The sequence below is a fragment of the Elephantulus edwardii genome, unplaced genomic scaffold, assembly GCF_000299155.1.
Source record: "Elephantulus edwardii isolate Elephantulus edwardi_28Jun2011 unplaced genomic scaffold, EleEdw1.0 scaffold00253, whole genome shotgun sequence".
Taxonomy (NCBI): domain Eukaryota; kingdom Metazoa; phylum Chordata; class Mammalia; order Macroscelidea; family Macroscelididae; genus Elephantulus; species Elephantulus edwardii.
The window spans coordinates 3,807,616-3,824,143 of record NW_006400003.1 but is presented as its reverse complement, the minus strand read 5'-3'; positions in this window follow the sequence as shown (position 1 = coordinate 3,824,143).

Here is a 16,528-nt window from a genome sequence, read left to right as displayed (position 1 = left end):
AGTAACTTTTGACTGTAACAGAACTTTTAGCTCACAAAGTTTTTTTCAAACTCATTCAAAAGTTAATGTTCTGTATACAATGTCACAAATAAGGAAAAGAACTAGCATTTTCTGTATTATAAAGTGTGAAAGTCTGTTTCTTTAAATGGTAAGAGGATGCTCTAAAAATTTCTAGTCTTGAATACCTCTTGCTTCTGGTGCTTTCTTTTGTTTGTTGGAAGAGAAACAACTGGGGAGCCTCATTAATTATAAATTACTCCAGATTGGCTAAGAAAAGATAAAATTTTAGATTCTACATTAAGTGTTTATTTTTAATTCTTTTACTTAATATTGCTTTTTTATAAAACAGCTTTATTTTTTCTAAATTTGTACTTTTAATATACAGCTAATCCAATATATTGATAATATTAAACTTTCAATTGTATTTTATTCTTTTACTTATAGGGTGCTCTAGAGAGCTCTGGTGGCCAACTGGTAGGAAGCAATGCTTTAATACTAAAGGCAAGCAGCTTGAATGTACCAGCTTTTCCATGAGAGAAGGATGGGCAATCTCCCCCCATGCAATTTATTGCTTGTGAAAATCTGCTGGAGGGTTAGTTATTGGTCATCCAAAGGCACACAGAAGTGTCACAACTGGAAAATGATTAAATTAAAGTAGAATATTAGTTTTTCACCATACCTTGTCTTTTCAGGCTATAGTTACGAAACACTTCACATACTTGTGAAGGGGCCATGCTAATCTTCTCTGTATCATTCCAATTTTAATATATGTGCTGCAAAAGTTATGGAACAATTTTACCACTGTTAAATCCAGAATATTTAGTATCCATACATTTGAGCATGTGGCAAGTCGTCACCAGTCCTTGGAGAGGGACATAATGTTTGGGAGGGTGGAGGGACAATGCAAAAGAGGAAGACCCTCGATGAAATGGGTCAATTCTGTGATTGGGGTATTAGGAGTAGGTGTGTTGGAGACAGGGAGATTGGCACAGGATAGGGCAGAGTTTAGGGTTCTTGCACATAAGTTCGCTATGAATTGCAAGCAACTCAACAGCATATAACAACAACAACATTTTATAAAACCTCAAAGCCACTTTGGAAAGTGGTTCTCACATTTTTGTGAACTTTGGGGTTTTAGGTTCATTTGTTAAAAAAGAAATCTATTCTAGGTTCTAGAACATTTCATCACATTATAAAACAAAACAAATAGAAACCTCACCCAGAATTAAAGATTATGTGCTTTCAAAAAGGCATAGAAACTAATGAGCTAATTATAGTACAATGGACCTTTTATAATAAAATAATTGTGAATTTATTATTCTTGTTAAAAACTAATTTTAAAAATCAAGACATTTGACAAGTAAAATGGTCTGTGGCAGTAATAAATAACTTTGTTTAACATATTCAGATATTCCAGAAAGTTGTAGAGTCATTCACTCACAGGTCACATTAAATATATTCCAATATCTAGTATGTGAAAAAAAATTACTAAGGCACAAAACAAGATAAAATACAGTTATTTATAATAAAAACCTTTATAATTATTTCCAAGATAAACTGGAAAAAGAAGTTATGTAGTTACATGTATAGCCATTAAAGCCACTACGCTGAACTTAATCCTTTTAAAAGAAGAGACTTATTTATTTTTTCCTATGGGAGGTTTGGCGCCTTCAAAATCCCAGTCTTTCAGTTAGTAATCCAATAAGTAATGCACAATGTGTCCAAATCTCAAGAAATAAATATAAGTACGAATATGCAGCTCAAAGTGAATGTTGTTACATGCCATTGAGTCATCTAGTACTCATAGCTATATTATAGATAACAAATCCTATCCTACATCATCTGATGGAGGTATACTTATAGTGATAGGTGTGAGTATGGTTAAATATGAATGTAACTAAGAAAGAAAGAAGAGAGTGATTGTGGTTATCAAACTGTCTAGATTTTCCTATCATTTAGAGCTATTTCCTAAATTTGTAACGTTCTATGAAGATAGAGTGAATTATAAAAGCTTGGCATTCACTTTTGAAATAAATACAATCACTCAATTTTTAATCTGTGAAAGTTATCCAGAATCATATTCTATGCATAAAGAGATATTTACCTAGACGATAGGATTTTTTTTTCACTAATAACTTGTTATTGTCATGTGCCACTGAGTAGGATCAGACTCCAGTGGGGTTTTAGAGAGGATACATCATAAAAGAAGAGATTGTTCATCTTTTAACAGAGAGCAAGCAAAGATTTGAACTACTTGCCTTTGGGTTTGTAGTAGAACTTCTTACTATAAGGCCATTACATAAGTTTAAAAATAATGTCATAGACTTTCAGGGGCAGGGATGAGAAAGGCCTGAAACTCCTCTAAAGAAAGTATCCTCCTTTTATGGATTCCTGGCATCATGAGGCCATCTCAGGGACAAAACAGAACAGTGGAGTTTAGAACAGAGCGCTACAAGGAGGGGAAAGATTCATTTTCTCAGCTGGCATATTGAGGTGAGAGAAAGAGAATTGCCTTCAAATCCCCTGAACAGAAACTGCTTGAATTGGTGCCCCTGATCTCCTACCATAACAGAGACAAAGGCTGATATTATGCTTCAGGACAGAAGACATCATCAGGTGAGACAATTTTTCCAGAGCCAGCAAGTTCTACTCTAAGGGAGAAAAGGGAATGAAACTCCATGTAGAAAGGGTCCTTCATCTGGGGATCACTACCACTTTGTGGTCATTCCAGGGACCAAAGAGGGCAATAAAGTTTGGGGCAGGGAGTTAAAAGCAGGGGAGGGACTCATTTTCTCATCTGGCACATTCAGATGTTAGAGAGAGCTGTTTTCAAAGCCCCCTGGAGAGTAACTGCTTAAGTGAAGCAACCGATTTCACATCACTTTCTCACTTCACAAACACAGGAGGACAAGAGAGTTTGGGAGAGGGAATTGCAATAAAGCAAGATTCCTGCAGGGAATTTCTGCAGAAGATGGATGATTTTTGGAAAGGCAAATTTTCCCAGAAAGGACTTCTGGTAAAGTGAGTGACCAACCCCATATACTGAACATTTTTGACAATTAATCAATAACATCATAAAGAAAATAACTATCAACAACTTACACAGACACAAAAGAAACACTAAGAAAAAATTGCATAATGACAAGAAAACAGCAAGGAAGTTCCAAATGCTGTGAATAAACAAGTTAATTCTTCTTAAAAAAACCCACAGAGCAATCAGAGCATTTTGCGAACCCATAAATATCTATCTTAGATTCAGGAAGACAGAAGATCTATGACATAGAGGCATTCAGGCAGCAAAAGAAGGTGGTAACAAATAGTGGAAGAATCAATGGAAGCCAGAAATAAAGGGAATATCCTAGAGACAGAGAACCACAAGAAATATATTGATACAGAGTTCCTTGAACAGCTATAAAAGAAGATATATATGACTGAAGAAACAATAGAAGCCAATAAGAAAGTGAGTACTCCAGAGACAGGGAGCCAGATGGAATTTATCAATGAGGAAGAATTTGAACAACTATAGAAGAAAATGAAAAAGATGGAAAAAAATACAAAGTATAGATAAAGAGGTACAATAACTTGAAAATTATTACAAGACAGAATATACACAACACAGTGAAAATGAAATCCAGAATATTAAGACTGAAATTAAAGAGGCGTCAAGCACACCAGAGAGATAAAAATGTACAAAACACATTAAAAATTAAGAAAGAAGCAATAATAATGATCTAATAGAATACTATCAAAGAGAAAACCAAAAATCCACCTCATAGACTCTAGAAGAACGGAAATTATAATAACAAGAGCTGAACCCAATTAGCTACAAGAAAGAAAAACAAAGTAAGACATATACAAGATCAGAAGTCAGTTTATTTTAAAAGGGTCAATAAAATTGACAAACCATTGGTAAAATTAACAAAAGGAGGGGGAAAGAAAAGACACAAATAACTTGATTAAGGAATGATATGGGTGAAATCACAAAAAAACCAAATGAAATTAAATCTGTAATATCAGAATATTATGAAAACTTCTACTCTAATAAATTTGGAAACCTAGAAGAAATGAACAAATTCTTTGAAACTCATGCCCTAATCAGATTGATAAGGATAGATGTAGAACACTTGAGCAAGAAGAAATAGAGCAGGTTATAGAAAGACTTCCCCACAAAAAACCTCCTTGGCCAGATGCTTCATAGGCAAATTCTACCAAACATTCAAAAAAGATATATCACCAATTGTATTTAAGTTACTTTAAAAAAATATAGAAAAGTACGAAACACATCCAGAGTCATTCTAAGAAGCAAGCATAACTCTAACACCAAACTCAGGCAAATATATGGCAAAAAAAGAGAGAACTGCAGACTAAAAGATCTCATGATTATAGATGCAAAAATCTTTAATTAAATCTTTATCAATAGAATCCAACAGCACTTAAAAATTAGTCATGATTAAGAGAGATTCATAATAGTTATGTAAGGATGGTTCAACATAAGAAAAAGTAACCAACATAATTCACCAAATTGACAAAACAAATAAGAAGCAGCACATGAGCCTAGCAACTGATGCAGAAAAGACCTTCGAAAAAAATCCAACAACCCCCTCCTGATTAAAACACTCAGTAAAATAAGAATAGAAGGGAATTTCCTCAACATACTGAGATACTGAGAAGTATACAGGCAAATCAAAGAGCTAATATTATTTTCCATGAAAAGAGATTTAAAGCTTTCTCTTGACAGTCCATGATATATTCAATACTCTTCTCTAGCACCACAGCTCAAAAGCATCAATTTTATTTCCATCATCCCTAATCATTGTGTAGCTTTCTGATGCATAGAAAGCAAATGTGAAGATTATGGCTTGGATCAAGCGCATCTTAGTTTCCAGACTAACATAGTTGCTCTTCAGTACTCTGTAGAGGTCCTTGACAGCAGACTTTCCCAGTGGAATTCATCTTTTGATTTCCTGGCTGTGGTACCAAGAGTGTTGATTGTGGAGCCAAGCAAACTAAAGGTGTTAACAATCTCAATCTCTTCACCATCTATCATGATGCTGCCAATTGGCCCAGTGGTGAGAATCTTTGTTTTGTTGATATTGAGTGTCAATCCATATTGAAGGCTGCACTCTTTGACCTTCTGCACCAAGCGCTTCAGGTCCTCCTCAGTTTCAGCAAGCAGGGTCGTGTCATCTGCATAATGCAGATTCTTGATGAATCTTCCTCCAATCCTTATGCCACATTTCTCCTCATACAACCTTGCCTCCTGGATACTCTCTTCTCCATATATTTTTAAAAGATATGGAGATAAGACACATCCCTGGTATACATCCATCTGAATTTTGAACAATGTAGTGTTTCCTTTCTCTTTTCTGATGACTGCCTCCTAGTCCAAGTACAAAAATAAAGTATATAAAAAGAATTCAGATTGGCAAAGAAGTGATTAAACTGTTGATATATGCAGATGATATGATAGTGTACACAAAAAACCCTAAAGACTAAAAGAAACAACTTAAAACACAAAAAAAACAGAAAACACCAAGCAACCAAAATCACAACAAAAAAACCCAACTATTTGAGCTAATGGACCAAGTTAGTAGAGTGGTAAGATACAGGATCAATATCCAGGAGTCAGTGGAATTCTTGTATAGTAAGAAAGAAAACACAGAGAAGGAAACCAAGAAAGCAAAATAATTTTCAATAGCCAATCACAAATTGAGATGCTTGGAATAAACCTAACCAGAGATATAAAGTAAAACAATGCAAAGGCCTGTCAACCAGGTCCTGATTACTTAAACATGAGGCTTTCAGACCACGGCTAATTGTTAATGAAATCACACCAGCTGATCAACTTACATTTGATTGTTAACAAAATAAAAAATATCCAAACAGTTTACACTCAAATTTAAAGAAAATCAAGACACACCCACCAGAATCCAACTGTTTCAAGCTGAAGACTCTCAGGCAGCACACAACTGTGCTTTATTGACCAAGCAAAAGCATCTGACTGAGTGGGTCATAAGAAATTGTGGCTGACATTGAGAAGAGTCCCAGAGTACTTCTTTTTGCTCATGCAGAACTTTTACCTGGACCAGGAGATTGTTGTGCAAACAGAGTAGGGGAATACTACATGGTTTAAAATTGAGAAGATAATCTGTCAGGGTTGTATTCTCTCTCCAAACATATTCAATCTGTATGTTGAGCAAATTATCCTAGAAACTCTACTTTATGAAGAGGAATGTGGTATCAGGATTGGAGGGAGTCTTATCAATAACCTGCATTATGCAGGTGACACAAACTTGCTTACTGAAAGTGAAGGGGGCTTGAATTACTTGTTGCAGAAGATCAAGAAATGCAGTTTTCAGTATGGATTGCATCTCAATGTCAAGAAAACAAAGATTCTTACCACTGGACCGAAAATCAACATCATTATGGATGGAAAGGAGATTGAAATCATCAATAGTTTCATCTTGCTTGGATCCACAATTAACACCTTTGGTAGCAGCAGTCAGGGAATAAGGAGACACAATACACTGGGAAAATCTGTAGTTAGAGACCTCTTCAAATTATTGAAGAGTAATGATGTTAATTAGAGTATTAAGTTCCACCTGACTTAGGCCATAGTTTTTCCAATCACTTTCTATGAATCTCAAAGATGGGCTGTGAATAAGGATTATAGAAGAAGAACTGATGATGACCAAGAGAACAAACAGATGTATCTTGGAGAGGGTATAGCCACAGTACTCTTTGGAGGCAAGAATAATGAGGCTTCCCTTCACATATGTTGAGCATGTTGCTATGAGAAACTATTCCTTGGAGAGGGACATGATGCTGTTAAGAGTGGACGGTAGGTGAAGGAAAGGAAGACCTCAACCAGGTCGATTGATGCAGTGATGGCTACAAAGGGATCTTGTGTGTCAGGAAGTGTGAGGATGGCACAGAATAGAAAACAGTTCACATCTTTAGTTCATAGGGTTGCTATGAGTCATACTCAACTTGACAGCACCTAACAATAACAACAGAAACATAAAATACCTTTACAAAGAAAACTACAAGTCACTTCCACAAGAAGCAATAAAAACCTAAATAAATGGAAAAATGTTCACTCTTCATAGACCTGGAGTTAAAGCCCCAAACCATAAATATTCCAAGAGACAAAAAGAGACCAAGGTTAGAAACTAGTTTATGGTATAAAGAAGCTGACAAACACAGAAATTTACAACTAGAAGATACAATTGATGAATGGGACCTTCTGAAGATTAAGCTCCTGTAAGCATCAAGACTTTTTTACGATAAAGTGGAAAGAAAACCAACTGATAGGTCAAAAATATTAGGCAATAACATTTCAAACAAGGGTCTCATATAAAAAGTTTATAGAATCTTATAGGGCCTCCACAAGAAAAAGACTTATAACATAATTACAAAACGGGCAAAAGACATGGAAAGACTTATCACAGATAAAGACATTTGGATGGCCAACAGACTTGTGAAGAAATACTCAAAGTCACTGGCAACAAGAGATGCAAATCTAAACCACAATGAGATAACATCTCACTTCAGTAACAGTGACAAAGTTTAACAGGACAGCGATCACAAAAGTATTGGAAAGGATGTAGAAATATTGGAACTCTCATACACGGTAGTTGTAAAATGATACAATCACTCTGGATGGAACCACTATGGAAGGAAGTTTGGCATATCCCCAAAAAAGCTGAACATAGAAACTCCATATATATACAGCTATTCCACTGCTAGGAAGATAGCCTAAGGAAATGAGATCTAAGATAAAAACGGAGATTTGTACATTAATGTTAACAGTAGCATTATTCACCGTTGGAAAAACATAGAAAAAAATGTCCAACAATAACTAAATTCACTGAAAAAATGTGGTACAATGAAATATTACACAGTATTCAGGAGCAATGATTTTGAAAAATACTACATAATTTGGGAGATATTGGAGAGTATTATGCTGAGTGAAGTAACTAAGTCTCCTAAAGACAGATCTTACATAAGATCATTATTTTAAAAGTAGAAAGATAACAAGTAAAATGTGCATGGGGGTCCAAGTTTCGAAGTTGTGGCAGCAGAGGTGGGAGGGTAGACAGAGGGGACTCACAGGTTTACACAAATCGATGAGTGGAAGGAGGGGTAAAGGAAACATGACTCAGTAGAGACCTGAAAAAACAGGGTAATAGTGGGCATCATTTAAAGGTGATTAATTTTATAAAATACATTGTGTGAGGGTGACTGTATAAAACTCAATGGAAGAAACTGAAACACACTGTATATGAGGTTTTTATGCAAGTCAAGACAAAATAAAATAAAATTTAAAAGCCAATCTCTTGCTTGGGAGGATGGAGGGACAGCACGAGAGGAAGACCCTTGACGAGATGAATTGATTCAGTGACTGGGGTAACAGGGGCAAGTAAGTCAGAGAAACACGATTGGCAAATGATAGAGCAGAGTTAAGGGCTGTTGTACATTGGGTCACTATGAGTCACTATGGCACATAACAACAACATAAAGGTTGGTTGTTAATGAAATAAACAAGCTTATTGCTAATTAATTTAAAAATAAGGCCAAATAGCCCAAACTTGATTGCTAAATAAATCAAACCACTTAACTTTCAGAATCCAGCTATTTCAAGCAATCAGATATGAGGTTTGTGATTAAAAGTTGGTTCATCCTGGCCTAAAAAATGATCTGCTATTAGAATTACAAACTAAATTGTCAAGGTGTTGTGTTTGGGAGAATATTATTCTAATTGGTACATCCTTGTCTATCAGTTTGCTGTACTGAGATGACTTGTGGCTTGCTATAATGCTGGAAGTTATGCCACTGGAGTTTCAAATGCCACAAAGGTTACCCATGGTGGACAGATTTTAGTAGCGCTCACAATGTAGACAGACTAGGAAACAGGGTTGGCCATCTGTTTCTTAAATAACATGCCTCTGAAAGCTCTGTGAATTGTGAAGAAATACAGATAGTTACAGAGGTGGTGACAAAGTCCAATTGGAAGTTAATCAAAATGAGAAAAATAAGGGCAAATATTATTTCATAATTGGAGCATAGAATGTGCATAGCTTGAATGTTGGAAAACTAGAAGCTGAAAAAATTAAATATAATATATGAACATTGATGTGCTAGGCATTGGTGAGATGAAATGAATAAGCTTGGGCCATTTTGAATCAGACAATTATATTGTACACTCTACTGCAAATGAAAAGCAGAAGAATGGTGTTGCATTCATAGCCAAAAAGTTAATTTCAAGTCTATCCTGAAATATAATGTTGTGAATGATAGAATATTATCCACATACATACAAGAGAGACATGTTAATATGACTATTATTCAAATAAAATATAAACTCTTGCATCTAGAGCCTCCACCCTTCAGGGAATGATGTCCTTCTCCAAGCATGATATCCATCTTCCTGGTCACATGCCCAAAGTAAGTGAAATGAAACTTCAAAATCATAATCTCCAAGGAGAAACTTGGTTTCACCCTCTCCAAGACAGTGCAGGAGAGGAAGACCCTGGATGAGATGGATTGATACAGAGTTCAGGAACGGGGTTAGTCTTCGGAATCAGTGAGACTGGTTCAGGACAGGATAGACTTCAGAGCAGTTGCACATAGTGTTGCCATGGGTCACAGGTGACTCCACAGCACATAACAACACAACCACCACACATCTAGAGCCAAAGAGAAAAAAGAAATGAAAATTTTTACCAAATCTTGCAGTCTAAAATTGATCAAACATGCAATAAATCTTTGTTAATGATAATTAGTGACTGAAATGCAAAAGTTGGATACAATGGTTGCCTAGTGGCAAGAAGCTGCACTGCAATCCAAGATGCACGGTTGAAATCCACCAGATTCTCTGCTGAAGGAGGGACAATCTCCTCCTGTACCAGTCAGATCTCATTTTATGGTACACACAAAATAATAAGTTGGAAACAGTAAAGAAGGAATTGTAGTTGCAAAATATGGGCTTCATGATAGACACGAGGCTGGAAATAAAATAATCAAATTATATATTTACAATGTTATTTATATGAAACAGCTTTTTTTAAAAAGAGACAAATGGTGACTTTACACATGGAATTTACCTTATGGGTTGCATAGGAATCAGACTGACAACATTCGTTTGAAGAATCATCTGAGAAGTTCAATACTGGCAGTCAAAACTAGACCAGGGTCAGATTGTGGGTGAGACCATCAATTCCTCATGTGCACATTTAAATTGAGGCAGAAGAAAATGAAAATCAGTCCATGAGGACCAACTCACAATATTGTTCTTCAGGACAGAACTTGAAATTGGGCTTTTCACTAGGAGTGAAATGGAAGGAAGGGCAGCTTACCCTGCCTGGATTTCTCTCTGACCTTTTGACTCAAAGGAAGTTTTGTTTCAATTTGAGAGAGAGATGGCCTGTGAATTTGCAGCCCTCTAGGCCAGGCAACTGCCACAGGTAGGCAGAGTCCAAAGGGTCCACAGCTCAAGTACTACTTCTGGGAGGCGACAGGGGGTTTTCAGAAAGGAAATTACTTCACCTATGATAATGGTGCACCTGGCCCAGGCCAGTGTGTTGGAGGTAAGGCAGTCCAGTACTCTAGGATAGAGCATGGTACTGGTGGGATCCATATTAGAACTTGGTGTTTGGTGTTAGGTTGCAAGTTCCCTGGCCCTCTCATTTCAGCAAGACAGACACTTAGCTTCAAACAGAAGCAGTCAAAAGCACTTGGCTTCCTTCCTATATGTCCTGGGCACAGATTCCTTCTGCTTCCCCAGTACCTGCGATATTGATGCTCTTGTCCCAGGGACAATGTGGTGGCCTCCACATGATGGGGCTTCCTAGTGCACTGGACAGGCCCAGGTGGCAGGTCAATGCAGGAAGCAGTCTATCTTCTCTTTTTAAGGACACAAGAATCTGCACTTCAATTCTAAAAGCACAGGGTTTGATGCCATCAACTGCTCTGAGGGAGAAGAGTGGGCGATCTCCTCCTAAGGGATTAACAGCCTCTGAAAACCTGCTGGATGTTCAACTATAGGCTGGCTTCACTCTAAAGTACACAACACAGCAATAATCAAAGAATTAGGATCCATCCTATTCCAAAATGTTCTCCCATAGCCATAATATTTTCAAAGTTCTTATTTCTAAATTATTCTATGTTCACAGAGGATAAAATATTAACATTGTAAAATCTTGTCTGGGGGACACAACCCAAATCATGGTGTTGTTAAATGCCATCTATTTGAGCATGACTCTTGAACAACAGATCTGAACTCTATCCTATCCTGTTCAATCCTTATCATCTCTGATATATTTGATCCCATTGATATAGCCACTGTGCCAATCCATCTCCTGAAGAATCCTTCTTCCTTTTTCTGGCCCTCCACCTTCCTGGGAAAAATGTCCTTTTGCAAGGAATAGCTTTTCATAATAACATACCCACATTATGTAAGATGATGTTATGCCATGTTTACCTCTAAGAAGTACTTTGGCTGCACATTTTTTTGAGACACCTTTGTTTGTTCTTTTGGCAGCTCATGAGATTTTCAGCACTCTTCTCTCTCCAACACAACTCGATGGCATCATAGCTGGTGTTTGAAAAGACTATAACTTGAATTTGGCACACCTTAGTCTTTATGCTAGCCTCATTACTCTTCAGTACTTTGGAGTGATCCATCACAGACTCTTTCCAGGGCTATACAACTTTTGATTTCTTGACTGTTGATACTGATGGTGTTGATTGTGGATCTAAGCAAGACGAAATCATTGACAACTTAAATCCTTTCTCCATTTTTCATAAAGTCACCTCTTGATTCAGTGATAAGGATCTTTGTTTTCTTTTTTTAATTTTTGATCTTTGTTTTCTTGATGTTGAGATACAATCCGTGTTACAGGCTTTAGTCTTCAATCATCTTCAACAACTGTTTAATCACTTTGTCACTTTTAGCAATCAAGGTGTGTCTGTTCATAATGAAGTTTGTTGGTAAACCTTCCTCCAGTCCAGATATCACATCCTTCATCATAAAGCTCAGCTTCCCAAATGATCTGTACAGTACACAGATTAAACAGATATGGAGAGAGGATACACCCTTGATAAATACATTTCTTGATGTTAAACCATGCAGTGTTCTCTTGTTCTGTCAGAACAGTAGCTTCTTGGTCTAAGTTTAGGTTTCACATACGAAAAATTCAGTATTCTGGAGTTCCCTTGTCCTCTATGTTAGCCATAGTTTGTAATATGATCCATACAGTCAAATGCTTTTGCATAATCAATAAAACACATAGATATTCTTCAGTTATTCTCTGCTTTTGGCCATAGAGACATTAATTAACAAATTTATTCTCTTCTTGGATTGACATAGTGGCTACAGCAATCAGTTTAGTCTGTACTTTGCACATTGTTTGATATTTTGGTAAATTTTATTTCTATGATGTTGTATTTTAATTCTAGATATTAAAACCTAAAAGCGTTGTTTAGAATCATTGTTTATTTATCCTTTTATCATACTGTTCTACTCTTTTTGCATCTTCAATTTACTATCTAAATTAATTTTAATAATAATCAAAAGACTGTACTTGATTCCTTCCTTTGGTATAGATAGGCAGGTAACTAATTGCATCACAGTTAGTCTGAAACCCTGGAAGCACAATGATTAAGTGTTCTGTTGCTAACCAGAAGGGCTGATGGTTTGAGCAGAGAAAGTTACTGACTCCACAAGAGAAAATAATTAACAATTTGTTCCTATAAAGATTACAGAAAGATTACTAGAAAACCTTTGGGGCAGTTCTACTCTGTCACAGAGGATCATTATAAGCCTAAATTGACTCTACAGAACATAACAGCAAAACAATTCCTTCAATGTTGTTGTGAAAATGTCTTTATTTCACCTTCATTTTTGAAGAATAGCTTTGTGAATTGGTAGTATTTTCTTCCAGCACTCTGACAATGTAATTCCATTTATTTCTTCTTTGTTGAAACAAGAATCTAAGTGTAATAGTAACTATTTTGGCTATTTTTAAAAGATACTTTCTTTGATGTTTCATTTAAAAAGTTTGGTATGATATACTCAAGTATGAATTTCTAGACTTAAGTGTTTAGTGTTTCTAGTTCAATATTTATAGTATTTCTTCAATGTACAGTTTTGTTTCTTTGAGTTTGAAAGTTCACAATCATTTTCTCTTCTGTTATGATTCCAATAACTGATGTAACAGATATTTTCACTGCATACCTATCTCTCTGTTTGCCTATCCCATCTTAATTTCTTTTGTGTTTGTATCTCTTATTTTACATATCTTTGCCTGTTAATCATTTCCAGGTCACAATTTTTCTTAACTCATACATTATTTTTTTAATCTCAGTGATAATAATTTTAGCATAATAATTTGCATTTCTTCTTACTTACATTTTATCCTTCATCACAATATATATTATCAGCACAATACAGCTAAATGAGGGAGCTCTGGTGGCCTAATGGCAAGAAGCTGCGCTGCAATCCCAAAAGCAAGCGGTTCGAGGCCATCAGCTGCTCTGCGGAAGAAGAATGGACAATCTTCTCCCATGCAATTAACTGTGTCTAAAAACCCGCTGGACTATCAGCTGTGGGTTGGTTCTCGTTGGTACACACAACAACAACCACTAAATGTATTTGTAACTATTTCTTCTCATCTTATAAGTGCCTTCCAACCTAGGGGGGCCCTCTGCTGGCACAATCTCCAATAATCTTCTTCTAGTATCCCACTGGGCAAGGAGTGGTGCTCCCTACTCAAGACAGATAGTTAGAATCATCCAGCTGCTTCAAAAGACAAAGACGGGCAAAAAATTTACAGACTCTGAAAACTTACTTATTCAGCAATGAGTCAGTTCCCACTTGAAAGTAATGAATTTGTGTATATCCTTAATTGATAGAAAAATGCCTAGTAAGAAATATAAGCTCTAGTCATAAAGAGAGGTCTGGTTAGAATACTGAGTAAATTGTTAGAGAATATTCTAAAAACCAAGCTTGATACTTAGTAATATTTACCTACAAACACATATATTTTGCATATGTTGTTGTTGTTATGTGCCATCGAGTCGCTTGTGACTCATAGCGACCCTATGTAAAAGAGCTCTAAACTCCATTCTATTCTGTGCCAACCTAGCCATCTCAGTCACTCATTCCCATCACTCCACTCACAGAATCGATCCATCTCATTGAAGGTCTTCCTCTCTTGTGCCTCCCATCCACTCTGCCAAACATGATGTCCCTCTCCAAGGACCAGTTCCTCCTTGCAACATGCCCAAAGTTGTCAGACGAAGCTTCAGAATCCTTGACTCCAAGGAACATTCCGGCTTCACCTTCTCCAGGACAGACCTTTTTGTTCTTCTAGTAGTCCATGGTTATTCAACACTCTTCTCCAGTACCACAGCTCAAAGGCAACAATATTCTATCATTCCTATTCACTGTCCAACTCTCTGACGCATAGCACATAATTGCAAGGACTATAGCCCATATCAGGTGCACCTTAGTCTCCAGCCTGACATTGTTGCTCTTCAGTATTCTTAAGAGGTTCCTCACAGCTGACTTTCCCAATGCAATTCGTCTCTTGATTTTCTGGCTGCTGTTACCAAGAGTATTGACTGTGGAGCCAAGTAAACGAAAACTCTTAACTATGTCAATCTCTTCACCATCCATACTGATGCTGCCAATTGGTCCAGTGGTGCGAATCTTTGTTTTCTTGATGTTGAGCTTCAATCCATGTAGGAGGTTGCAATCTTTGACCTTCTGTAGCAAGCACTTGAGGTCTGCCTCAGTTTCAGCAATCAGGGTTGTGTCATCTTCATAATGCAACTTGTTGATGAATCTTCCACCAATCCTGATGCCACATTCCTCCTCGTACAGTCCAGCGTCTCGGTTGGTCTGTTCTGCATACAGATTGAAAAGGTATGGAGGCAGAAAACATCCCTAACAGACCCCCTTCTTGATTTTGAACAATGTAGTGTCTCCTTGATCTGTTCTGACAACTGCCTCTTGGTCCAAGTATAGGTTTCGCATTAGCACAATCAAATGTTCTGGGATTCCCATTCTTCTCAGAGTTAACCATAGATTGTTGTGATCCACACACTCAAAAGCCTTTGCATAGTCAAAGAAGCACAGATAGACATCCTTCTGGTTTTCTTTGCTTTCTGCTAAGACCCATCTAACATTAGCTATAATATCCCTAGTACCTAGAACTCTTCTAAATCCAGCCTACACATCTGGAAGTTCTCTGTTGACATATTGCTCCAAACATTTTTGGATAATTTTCAGCAGAATCTGGCTTGCATGTGATATCAATGATATTGTTTGATAATTCCTTCACTCTGTTGGGTCACTTTTCTTTGGAATGGGAACAAATATCGATCTTTTCCAGTCAGTAGGCCAGCTGGCTGTCCTCCAGATTTCTTGACAAAATTTAGTGAGTACATCCAGGGCAGTGTCTGTTTGTTGCAATATGTCAATTGGTATGACATCAACTCCTGGAGCCTTGTTTTTTACCAATTCCTGCTCTAAATGAATTTAACCAACAGTTCGTTCATAGTTTGTTGTGTTTTTTTTTCCTACAAGAAGTTTTAAAAGAAATTTTTATGAAATTTACTAAAATACAGCAACAATGCTATATTAAAGAAACAAAAATATTACTTATTATTTTATCTCAAGGCATTTCTATGAACATCAATATTCACTTTAAAATTATTTTAGAGCTATTTTATGTTATTATTCTGTTCTAGAGGATTCTAGTGGCCTAGGGGTAGGAAACTGCACTGCAATCCTGAAGGCAAATGGTCCAAATCCACCAGCTGCTTCATGGGAGAATGGACAATCTTTTCCCATGTGATCAATTGCCTCTGAAAACTCATCACAAGGTCAGTTAAGGATCAGTTTCAACTTAACCATACTTAACAATAAAAATCTGTTTTAGGATATTGATGGAAATTAATAATGTGAGTTACTTGATTTTTCTTAAATCTCTAAATTTTAATACAAAATTTCAAAATATTTTATCTTATTTGTTTCTGGTCAATAATGCTAGAAGTAGGAAAAATATGTTGTCTATTCCAAACAAGATGGTAAAAATAGAGTCATTAATCATGCTGAATACTGAAATGTTTATCTATATCAAGACTCTTAGCAAAGAGCTGTGGTGGCACAGTGCATTATATATTGCACTGCTAACTATAAGTCTAACATTTCAGATTCACTTGTACTGTGCTGTGGAAAAATGAGAGATCTTCTCCCATAAAGATTTATAGCCTTGGAAGTTATAATTGATTAAAAGATGGGAGGGTTGGTTTATGTTTCTATCATTTCTCTTCCATTGAACTCAGAGATATCTGAAGTTATTTTATGGTTGGATTTGTTAATGATTTTAAGGCTGTTGAGTGAAATTAATTAGGAGATTTTAGTCCATTTAGTTTCATTAATCCTCTTTTACTACTTCCCATATTTGATTTCACTTCAGTCTTTCCTTCTTAACTATATTCTACTATTATTTCCAAATTT